The sequence below is a fragment of the Eleginops maclovinus genome, chromosome 13 (genome assembly GCF_036324505.1).
Source record: "Eleginops maclovinus isolate JMC-PN-2008 ecotype Puerto Natales chromosome 13, JC_Emac_rtc_rv5, whole genome shotgun sequence".
NCBI classification, from domain to species: domain Eukaryota; kingdom Metazoa; phylum Chordata; class Actinopteri; order Perciformes; family Eleginopidae; genus Eleginops; species Eleginops maclovinus.
Genome location: NC_086361.1, coordinates 4,351,544 through 4,364,247, shown reverse-complemented (window position 1 = coordinate 4,364,247; position 12,704 = coordinate 4,351,544). Strand labels below are relative to the sequence as shown.

General features: G+C 39.5%; 1 long non-coding RNA gene across 1 annotated transcript in view; it reads left to right on the top strand.

The window, feature by feature from the left end:
• Positions 1 to 2,905: 2,905 nt before the first annotated feature.
• LOC134874482 (uncharacterized) overlaps positions 2,906 to 12,704 on the top strand; it is a 58,011-nt gene continuing 48,212 nt past the window's right edge. The window contains exons 1-2 of the long non-coding RNA XR_010167068.1: positions 2,906 to 3,190; positions 7,758 to 7,871. This is a non-coding gene — a long non-coding RNA (uncharacterized LOC134874482). The remainder of the gene's footprint in view (positions 3,191 to 7,757; positions 7,872 to 12,704) is intronic.

Below are 12,704 nucleotides of genomic sequence, written 5' to 3'. Positions count from 1 at the left end.
GAACAGTAGCATCAATGCACCAAAATGATGCAGAAGGAGCTCCTGTTTCCTCTGATTTTAGATTTTCTTTTGGGTAATTATCTTTTCACATTTCTGAACATAAAGTATCTGTTGTAACTTGTCTTGTTTGCCAGTTCAATGCATTATAAAGTCATATACAGTACTGTAGCCCTTTAACACTGAACATCCAGTTCCTGTACACGAATGATCATTTATTGAAACAATCTACAGTATGGAGCTTCAGTAAGTCAAATGTAAATCCTGCACGCTGCATAAAACAGTTATGAGTGTATTTATCACCTATATGTATACATCTTTGTTTATTTGCTCAATAATTTAAATTCACATATGCCTATTTATGTACATTTATGTAAGTTAACACAAGATAAGACTATAATGTATATTAGAGTGGCGATTCAGGTGTTGCAGCAGCACAAAAACATAAAAAGTACAATTGAATAAAGGATTCAATTGAAAAATAAAATAATAAGTAATAGAAACACAAGAGGGAGGCTAGAATATGATACCGTTATGAGATAAATAAACTGCAGTGCTAGCAGCAAGTCTCATACAACGTACAAAATAGATTATGTGATTAACTCATGATACTATGATTGATGTCGTATTTTTGCACATATTTGAACAATAAATTCTGATTCTAATTTGGGTTAAGCCAGAGTCACAGGTTAGAAAGGATCCCATTCGCAGCTTGTTTAAAGTAACAACACAAAGGTTGCCACACCAAATAAAAAAATGATAAACAAGATTAAAAAAACAAGTCAAAAAGAGAGCCAGAAAACAGTCATTAGAAATGAGAGTAAACCAGGGCAGTGACTTCAGGAGGGTGAGTAAAAGGAGGTCACAGACAGAAAAGGCAATAGAGATGCAGCAGGGAGAGAAATGGTGAGGACAGGGTGATGAAAGAGGGAAGAGACAGGCTGTGGAGATGCTGGAGTCAGACGGGTTCACCTGATGACACATCTGTCCATCTGACTCTAATCTCCCTCCTAAAGACCTGCAGACGTCACAGAGGGCAGAGAAAACACACACCCATGTAGGGATTACATGGTTGTGATTCAGGCTGTATTAAATGTCAAATAATGACCTTTTTTTATGTCCACTGCGGATGTGATGAAGGTCCCTAATGCACTGACAACTGCTCCAAAGTTCAGCCTGTTGCAGTTGTGATGACACATTTATGCAGACAATTAAACTTGACGGACAGCTCAGATTTCAAAGTACATATTTACAAAAAAGGTAGATAATAAGTGCACACATTTATGGGTGATTTAAAACTAAATATAAAACAGTTTGATGCAGTTTGTATGAAAAAGAGTGCAGCATGCTGTAAATATGTCCTAATGTTGTCCTGTGTGCTAATACCGCCCTCTACTGGACAGATTAAGTCTCTGGTGACAATGCAGGAGGTTTTTGGGGGCCAAGCTGCTCATGGCAGTGCTTCCGACGCTCTAGCGCCACCAACGGGGCAAAGTTGGAGTTGCATTTACGCACGTAACTTTTGAACCGTATGCCTGATTTTCAAAAATGAGGTACCGTTAGATGCACTGGATCCAGACGAGCTCAACTTTAAAACATTTTCACAGGCCACACATTTTGTCCAATGTTCATGAAAATTGGCACAGGTGATCTTCAGACCAAGCCTCACAAATCTTTCTAGCCTATATGGTGTTTGACAGGAAGTGTGCACATATCTCAGCAGCGCTTTGATGTATCAAAACCAAACTTGGTACATGAACTGGTCACCCAGTTCTTGGTAACTCCAAATTGTGCATCAATTGACCACTTGGAGGCGCTGCAATAAGCACAACTATGTTCCGCCTGAACTCTTAATATGTTAGCCTTAAAACAAAACATCATATGTCTGTTTATACAGTGGGAGGTCCTAACAAGGCTGACACATGGCAACTTGTCATCTCAGCCTAATTGATGCGGCCGCCATATTTGATTTAATTGAAAAGCGTAACATTTTTCCAGAGGCCACACATTTTGTCCAATTTACACCACATTTGCTTTTATATTTTCGTAAGCGTTTGTCCTTCACAGCCTATGAAATTTAACATCAAAGCCGCCAAGACAGGAAGTCAAATCATTTTTCAGCCAATCTCTGATCAATTGACGTGAAACTTGCTCTGAGTGCTTGGCCAAGCCCACGACATGATCTCATCAAGTTGCCATGGCAATCTGGCCTTCTGGACTGCTTGGCCCCCTCATTGCTGTTTGCAGCTATATTTTTATATTGATTTCTGATTTGTGAAGGGGAATGCAATTTTGAGAAGAGTAGCCAAAAAATAAATGGTGCTGGTAAATGACTGAGCATATATAAAACGACCACTGAGACTGAAATGGCATCCAGTAAGTCAATATCGTACTTTTTAATCCATTATATTTATTTAGCAACATTTAGTCACTAGCTACTCCATATATATATATTCCAAATGAGAAAGTTAGGATATATTATTTTTATTGTTCACTTAGCTACACAGCATAGGTGGGCTGATTGTAACTTTATTTCTAAAAAGCTATGAATGAATGCAGTTATTAGCATGATATTTTGGGCCACTTTTGCAGTTTGGTATAACTCTCTGAAATGCTCTCAAACTGAACCAACATTAAGGAAACTATAAATCTAAATGTGGGCTGATATTTGACTTTTGCCATGTGTCCATTAGAAATCTAAAGGTTATTGAATTGCTGACCAGTACATCACATGAATACCCCTCATGTAATTACACACAGTCCTGCTATTCTGTGTGATGTGATTGGCTGTCATTCCTGTCACTGTTCTTAAACTCCATGTTTCCCCTCCCCTTTATGGTTGCATAATTTATCTAATCACCATCAGGTGTGCGGCTGGGTGTGGCCTATATAAGTAATCAGTGCCGATTGCTGAACTCAGGGTCAAAACGTTATTTAAATATAAAAGAAACGCATATGCAGCCGAAATGTGATTCACATTTTTTTTCGCTTTTTGGTTGACAGATACCTGTCTGTTTAACCAGATTGGGCGTGGCTTTTGACGTTATTTTTTTCTAAAACAACGTGCTTACAAACATGGCGGACTGAAAACATAAACTTTTCTTGCAGAACGGCTGAAGAACTGTCTATAGGAGACTTTATGAAGGAATTCATCGTCAGTGTCCAACTGTTTCCAGCAGGAGTAATGAGCCAGGTATGCTAAAGTAGGCTCACTCTGTAGGTTACTGTTAAGCTTACTGCTGCTAGCTCAATTTGTTTACACTGTCTTCTGAATTTAATGTAGTTTGTCTTTCCATTTACGTCAGTTATGACTGTTAGAAGCAATTTGAAAATGACTGCTGTTGTTTTGTGGCTCTTTTGTTATGTAAAACAGTCTAGCAAATATGTTTTAAAGTAAAATATATATTTACACCGGTCTAATTTGTTTCTTAGTTGTCACTCAGACTCAGCTATTTGACTGGTTTTACAGAAGTGTGGAGTTTGGGGGACTTTTATTACTATTACTATTATTATTATTTTTATTATTATTATTATTATTATTATTATTATTATTATTATTATTAAACAGTAACTGACTGAATAAAATGTAGAAATTGCATTTTAAAGTTAAAATGTTATGCAGGATGCTGCTGCTCTGTTGACTTTGATTGCACCCAATTCCTTTACCAGTACTCTCCAGTAGAGGGCATTACATGCACATGAATATGTTGTTTTCTCCCCTCCTTGCATCTCTTCTTTTCTCTAATGATTGAGTTGAAATCCTTGGTGACAGTTCAGGTTAGACCTAACTTGTATTGACAATGTGCTAAACGCTTTTTATAATGGCTCTGGGCTTGGCAGCAGTAATCAAACTCAACTGACTGTGCCAAATTAAGTGTAAGTCTGTGATTCACTGCATGATGAGCTGGGTTTTTTTACACACGGAATCAGAAAGACTAGAATAGAGGCCCTGCACAGTATTTACATTCCCACAAATCCTTAAATGATCGACCAGTATAACTGGAATGCTATTAAAGTGGAACTAAACTGGGGTCCACGGGACCACAGGGTTCTTTACGGCAAGCCAGGAGGACCCTCAGGAACATTACAAATAGCTTATTCTCATAGTGATTAACAGGAATATATCCATATTTAGAAACAATGGTTTTAATATACTGAGGCGTAAAGCATTGAGGTAAAAGGTGTGTGACAAGATTGTCTCAGTAGTCTGTGAAAATATCTTGATACAAAACATAATCGGCTATGCCTATCTTATTGAAAGAGATTATTTCACTAGAATATTAAGAAAAGTTTTTATGGAGGATAACAGTCTGCTTTATAAATAAACCCCCCAAAACAACAATATTTCTCATTTACTTGAGTTTAATTTGGGTTTAAGACTTTTAAAGTCTTTAAGTACTATAGATGATATTATTTTAACGTCTAGGACCTTTAATTCTTCCAACATTCTGATCTACTGCTCTGCTGTGTTTCTCCAGGATCAGTTAAACCAATATGGCATACTTCACGGATATAACATGATGCATCAGAAATACTTTCAGTCAGGCGGTGACTCAAGAGACAACCAGGCATGGCGCCTCAGTTGCACTCGCGTCATTTGTAGGTTTGTCAGTGCTGGGTCAAACGAAACAAGCAGGACTTGTTTTTTTTCCCTTGCAGTCTGAGATAAAAACCTTTTGGAATTCGGAAAAAGGGGCAAACATTATTAGTTTTCCCAGGTAAATGCTTCAAAGTTTGATATGAATCATAGGAAAATGTTTTTTTTTCAGTGCAGTTTGAACTGTTGCATAATTGCGTGCGTTTAAGTTTTGTTAGACAGCTGTCCTTACTAAAGCTTAGGCCTAAACACTTGCTGGATTAATGAATTTACAGAACAAGACATTAATTTGGAGGTGCTAGTAAGCTGATTTTTCTTACGTTTTGACAGAGCCAGGAAAGCCATTTTAACCTGCTTTCAGATGTTTATGCTAAGCTAAGCTAACTTGGTGCTGGCTGCTTCTAAATTTGTACCGTATACCGCCATGTGTGGCATCAATCTTCAGATCTAACTCTCAGCAAGAAAGCTTATAAAAGTAATTTCCCTTAATATGCTTCCTTTCCTTTAAGCAACCTACCTTCCATCTTCTAAAATGTAAGAATAAGCTAAGTAAATATTCATTTGAACTGTTGGACAGGTAAAACTAAAATGTGAACACCTTTTTGTTCTGAGGGTTTGTGATTTCATGGACTTCCCAAGATTCTTTGATGGAATAATCAATAATGAAAGTCCTCAGCTGAGTGAAGGGTGGTCTGTGCCTTTCCACACGTCCTCGTCTGTTGGCCGACATGTCTTTAATCATCATGCTTTGGAGGGGGGGTGTGGGGTCAAACTTGTTAACCTCTGCATTGAAGAACATTTCACCGGGAGGGGGGACGATGCGCAGTTCACTACACCTTTAGGCACCCTGATTCCACAGGCAGGGCTGAGCTTTCATCACTGAGCAAACATTTGATCCGACAGCGGATCTGCTCACTTACCCTGACTTACCCCCCCCCCCCCCCCCCCCCATTAGCCTGACACGTTTCACTCCATTGCTTTATTGGAAGGGTGTAAAGCTTGATGCCATAGAGCTGGAAAGATTTATCTCCTGAAAAATGACATACACACAGCCCGAAAACCCATGACAGTGCTTCAGTGTGGAAATGAGTTGTGAATAGATGGTGTGATGGGATTTATGGGAGCAGAAAGTCAAGCTTGTTTTGTTGTTGGAGACCAGCCTGTGGTGTTAACCCATGACCTGGCTGACCTCTGACCTACAGGACGACAGCTCCATCCACGCGTCTGTGAGAAGGGCTGTCACAACGGAAACATCCAGAGCACGGGCTGAAGGGGAGGGAGGGACAAACGGGGGATCAAAACCCACCCCGAGAGTTAAGAGTGTTAGGCTACCGGATACATTATCTGTCTGCAGGAAAAGTGTGAATAGATGCCCCGGGCTGCAGAGGAGGGTCAGGATTAAGAGCTCAGATGTGTTGGAGGTTTCTCAGAGCAAGGGATGTGTGCAGTGAGCAGTTTAAATGACTCATTAAGCCCGCAGTGTTATCAATCGCAGAGCCAGAAACTGTATCCACTGAGTATCCACAGAAACTCAGTGGGTCAAGTGCAGGAAGGAAAACATAACACTTGCATTTTGGTGGTGTGTCAAATATGATATGTTTGAAAAAGGAATTCCTAATTTTTACAGTAACAATTGTGGCAGTGTAATGGGCTGCAGTTAATTTGTTTGATTCAAGTTCAGAAAGTAAAGCGTTAAAAAGCATGTACAAACATTTAAACTGCAGTCTAGCTTGCAAGTGCAACTCACGATTGGTTTCACTGTCACTTAATGTTGATTGTTTATACGATTTAAAATGTAAGAAAGACCAAGAGAAAGGAAACCCCTGCTTGTTTTATGCCATCAACAATCCAAAAACCCAAATATTCAGTTTGCAATGACATTAAAGTGAGAAAAGCAGCAAATCATTTATGCTTGTTAACCCTGTAAAGCCCAAATATAGAACAACATTAGCAATTTTTTGACCTTTCAGATGTTGTTGTAGGAAGCCTCTGGTGCAGACATGAAAGAGTTTTCACATGTTTGTAAGTTTTTAGGGACATTTTGTATTGTTGCAATGAAAAATAAAATAAAATGTGATGAATGTATTCCACAATAACTAAATATGTACATGTTCTACACATTGTAATATCACCAAAACAAATATTTGAGGCATTTTACTTACTTGCATCTGACAAATCCAATAAAACAAAGATATGTTGCTCGGTTTTGAGATTTGGAAGTTGTGTGGGTTTATGGCCAGACGACGGGACCTATAAACAGGATTACTATCAAATAGCACTGTGAGGCTGAACAAAAGGACCTTTTGACTATGCAAATGTAGTTTTAGGATAACTTAAAGTGATGTTGTAAAATTACAACCGAGGCCTTACGGGGTTAAGAGTCTTAAATAATTATTCAATTGTTAAAATCCAACATTTAAACACTAATATCTAAAGGGGTTTAATGTGCCAACTTACATGTATTACACCATTATTTAAATCATGCACATATTTAACATTATTATTTGATGTGATTATTTTTTTTGGGGGTGGAATATACTTCTGATACGTAATGATCTATCTATTTTTCACAATGAGAATTCAGTCCCAAAGTCCCCAAAGTTGTCTGGCGTACAGGAATGCAAAATACAGGAAAGCAGACAATCTTAACATCTCAGGAGCTGGAATCTGCAAATGTGTTTTTTAAAAGGCTTAAACAGTCGATGATGATGGAATTGTGTGAATTAAATCAAACTATGAATCTATGCCAACATTTAAAAAATATATATTTATAAAAACAACATAAAAATGATGTCATGGATGGAATATTTGACTTCATGTTAGATTTGATTGAAGACATGACATGATTAATTAGCCTTTTCTCCTGCTAAAGTGGCGCGCTTTTCCTCACGGTGTTTTGGGAAACATTGAAGGGTTGATGTTTCTTTTCAGCATGATCATATAGAACATGTATGGAAAGAATGTTGATGCCACAGCCTGAGCTACTTACAGGGGAAAATTGGGGTTCAAGTGGTCAAGGTTCCTGCTTTTACATCGCCGTTTATTTTATCTGGAACCCAGCATGCATCCGATGTTGATGGCTCCCTGAATTTATCACTGTTATTGCTGATAACCAACTTCCAGTGAGGTTATAAGTTCCACATTTGTCATCTATTTTTTCCAGGTGACATGTTTCCCCATCCACCTTGCTGATGTGATCTAACGTCTACCGCCTGAATAACAGCTGACGGAGGTTTTTAATCCCCATCTGTGGAACCTCCAAGAGACAAACGTTGAGGTAGGTGACCACAAACATCCGTGTGCCCGCGTAGTGCCACACTTGTATCACACCGGGCCGAGTTATCTTCAAAGCCCTTTGCCTCCAGCATGTGATACGACCCAGACCTCAACAACAAAAAATGGGCAGACGTACTGCATTCCTGAGCCCATTCCACAAAGTACAATAACTTCCTTGAATTCTTCAACCCTCGACGGCGGAGCCAGGGCACATCCTGTTGTCCTCGCAGCACTTCCTGCTCATGCGGCTCAATCAGTCTCCCTAGTTGCCATGGCCACTGGAAAACAGTGTACTCATGCTTATTCGGCACGTTAGCAGGTAATGCTTGGATGATTGTGGCAGTAAGAGCAAATAGATCCCGCGGCAGTCTCTCAGTAACATCACGTTGGCATTGGCTTTAGATCTTGGTTATTTGAAGTATGGTTATCTACAACCATTCTCTTGGATTGACTGGATTAAAAACGTTGCTTTTGTTGAATATTGTTATTGCACACCTATCTGATGGTATAAACTATATGTTCTGTCAAAGCTTGATCCTTCTCGTGGTTGAAAGAATATGATGTTAGTGAAATATTCAAAGCTAAGACCGCACATTGTTATGGTTGGCAGCACCGATATCCATTATGAATTCATATTGTCTTCATGCATCATTATCTACGCTGACAGTGATGCTGGTATGGTTTTCCCTTTGTGTGTCTGTGTCTCACTGCATAGCAACACAGCTGTGCAAGAGGCAGTCAAAGTACACTGTTCAGACACACACTTAACGCGCCTTGGCCAATTTGGTGTTGTATCTCGTGAAGTCCCATCGCGACATGGTTTCTAGTGTTTTATGCTGTATACTGCATAGCTCCCTGAATTTTAGCCTGAGGTGGCTGAGGTGTATCCAAGTATGTTTGGCAGTTTTGGGATCAGGAATCAGTGGGGTTAAAGAAATTCTGTGAAGTCCTCATGGTGTGTAATACTGTTTGATACTTGTTATACCCAACTTAAACATTATTAAAAAATGTTGTTCTTCTCCCTCTCTTCTGTTTTTTTTGTTTTTTTTATTCCCCTGATTGTGACCATGAAAGCCTTAATCAGGGCTGATTCTCGCTCTAAAGCTTGTAAGAATTACACAACTGTATATTTCATTTTTGGATGACAGCTTGGTTTGTTTCATAACCATAATATTGCTGCCAGCCGCTGTTCATTTCTCAGTTTCTGGCACGGCAATCCTGGCCAAACTTTCATCCTGCTTTGTCTGAGACAGAGACTCTCCTGGATTTTACTAACCCTTTAGGGAGGCTTTCAATTCTGCTTCACCTTAGCAGGAGTCCACAACCCAGAGTATATCAGACTGGAAAGTTTCTTCTTAGAAGAGAAATTTAGCAGATCAAGGGATTTGTCAGATAGTATCCTCTTCCAAAATAAGTTGTTCACCGTATTTAGAAGAATTTGCCCTGTTATTTAGCCCTGAATGCAAATCTTTGAAAGCAGAGGCGGGATGTAACAAGCCGTCATGCCCTGATGGGATTAGGATGAGCAGCCGTCTGCAAAGGATAGAGATAACGAATGAAGCTGGTGGTCCATGACATCATGCGTCAGGAAGGTGATTCTGACTTGCCTCCACCTACCCGTATCCCCACAGTCTTAACGCCACACCTCCGCCTGCTACCTGTAAACATAGAGGCTGCCACTGGCTCTCGATGCATCAGTCCAAGAATGTTCGGAATCTGTTCTATCACCCAAACAGCTGAGAGAGAACCTGCTTGGAACGAAGAATGAACATTTCCTTCTTACTGTACGTTTTGACTCCCTTATTTCATTTAATAAGTGGTTGGTTTTATTACCACACTGCCACTGGTTTTTGACTCAACGGTCCAGCCACGATGAGGGTGTTCGTGACTGTACACTTTCCCTCAGGATTCATCCCGTATCTCGTCATGCAGAGGAGTTTTCACGCCTTTCAGCTTAGCCGTATCAGATGGCATACCGGATACATGCGCTCGACCAGGCCGTAGTTATGCTTGGATATTCTTGAGATCAGGTTGTTATCTGAAATGCCCCTACACAACCCATCCCAAACATCTACAAACAACTTGTTAATGCAGCAACAGGAACTTACTGAGGCTATGTTTTTGTCTGATATCATGTTTGTAGGGGCACCAATTTGTTTACTTTACGCCATGATTGTGTATCATTATGACATTCTCCCCTCATTGTAGTTGAAGTTATGCAGGCAGACAATCATTGGAGGGGATCTCTTATCTTAGATGGTGCTGAAATCTCTTTGACATTACAATGAAATGCAGCAAAGAGCCACAGACCGGATTGGAACCAGGGCCAGTAATTCAACCTTAGTACCAGTGACCTACTGGGGCTCCTCACCAAAACAACTATTAAAAGGGGCCCTATTATGCTCATTTTCACCCTCTGTCTGAAACCAGAGCCCAATCTGCTCTGATTAGTTAGCTGGCCGGCTCTGTTGTGATTGGTCAACCGCTTAGAGATGTCCCGCCCCTTAGCCTACCACGTATAATGTGTTGGAGCACTAGCCAAAAGAAGTGCAAGTGTAACGTAGTGATGTCACTATGTTAAAGAAGTTAACAAAGGAGTCCAATTTTAGTGTTTCTGGCAGGGGGGAGAGTGTGGGGGTGAAAGTTTCTGATTGTATTCTTAGAGACCATTTACATGCACAAAAACCTATATAACACACTGTCAGTTCCTGATAAATTGCTGTGGGAAAAAGAAGTACATGTATACAGGTTTATTGACGCTTTTGAGTGTTTTTAGCTTTGAAATCCTCTCTAAGCCGAAACAAACAAAAAATATTCAACATGGCGTCATGTCATTGTGCAACAATAACATTCATAGATGGTCAAAAAGGCATGCAATCCATTTCTCAACAGTTCCCGTTTCTCTATTCCCATATCCGTTTTACAGTTATATGACGTATAATGATTTCACAAAACCTCCACGGTTTGCAATACTTAGGATTTTATTTATCCTACTCTAACTCATGAGCTTCCTTACATGCAAGGTGTGCAGCTGTCAGTGTTACAGGGAGGGTTTCTTTGGGTATAGATAATTGTAGTCTATGATTTACAACACTTAAGAGGCACTTTGCTAAGGATTGCTCTTATCTTCACAAAGCTAGTAAAATAAGCTACAAGTACTTTTACTGAGACGTTTTTGAGTGTAGGACCATTTTTACAACCACTTCTTAAGTTTTACACTTGACATGTCTGGCACGCATTCATTGTATTTATAATTATTATTACCTTTACATACCTTTTAATTCGCGCAATTATACATGAGTCAAGCTGCTGTTATATCAGATGCCCGAGGGCCACACAGAACAGACATGTTGAAACAGATCAATTGTATGAATGTTTTGGATGTTACAGTTGTACATATATTTTTTAACTAACTGAGCGACCCTTTTTATTGGCTCTAACATGATCAGCGAAATCCTCTCTAAGCCCCTTCCCCCTCAGCTCTGCACGCTCATCAAACTTCACACAAATATGTTATGATCTTCTAACTGCTTTCCCCAACAGGGCAGCAAGGAATGCTGCTTAATGTCACCGGCTGTCAGTCCGACTTAACGCGAGCCACTTAGTAACACTGCCAATATGTTAAACCCTGTGATGTCATGGCGTGAGAGTTTGGGGAAAGAGAAACTGCCGGCACGCGATGTTATTAATAGTGTGATGTGTGTGTGTAGAAAAAAGGAGCAGACCTGGAACAGCTTTGTCTAATCAGAGCTCCCACAGGTGTATTATTAGAGCTGCAGATGCGAGTAGAGATCCATGCAGGTTAAGAAGCGTATGTGAAACGGACGAAGGACTCTTCTCTTGTTGCTGTAAGTGGCTTTTAGGTTATTTAATTCAACACTTCAGCTTGTTTTGTGATGTTTAGTTTTTTGTTCAAAATGGGTAGATGTCACTATGTTACGGAAGTAAACAAAGTCCGAATGGAGGTGTTTCAGGCACTGGGCGGGAACTCCCCAACTTTGACATGCCTAAATAACAAACTATGGGAAAATTCCATAAAGCATTATCGGGCCCCTCTAAAGTTCATTCCGGACTTATCTCACCATAAAAAAGTAATTTATTACTTTAATCTGGAGCTTTCTATCACTGTCACTTTATCTTCAAGATCAAGGGTTCATCATTATATAGCATTATTTCTTTACCTGCTGTTTCCAAAGCCAAGAATGAACATTGAATCTCGACTTTTAACCCAACGTGGATAAAAGGTCCATAAAGTGCAAATTGTAACATCTACAATTCCAGAGAAAACGAGTTGTATTGTTAACAATTACTGCAAAAATAATTTGGGTAAAAAAAACGTTACAGATAAATAAAGAATAGAAAAACTGTGACTGTGATCAGTGGGTATCTAGATATACATCAGAAATCTTTTACCGGAAACAGGCCCGATTGCTTTGGTTATATTGACATAAAGGCTAAAGCACCAATATGAAGCACATTTAAATATTTGCCTCCTTATGTTCTGAGTCGAGGAGATCCCTGGTGAGTAAAGGACCTAAAATACCTGTGGACATGGTTGTGAGATGGAATCTGATACTGGCTGCTCATCAGGTGATAACTCTGATGAAGATGGCGCCACCACATGTTGGGAGATTTGAGTTAGTGGATTTTACATTAGCTGCAGGTAACAAAGGTCAAAGATACACCAAATAAGCTATGGTCAAACTGTAAAAACAGCTTCATATATTTAGCATTGAATCCATATGTATTTATGCTTTGCATTTACACTCTAAAAATATATTTTGTTTTTCACTACAGTGATTACAAGAAACTGGAAATAAAATGTAGGGAACTT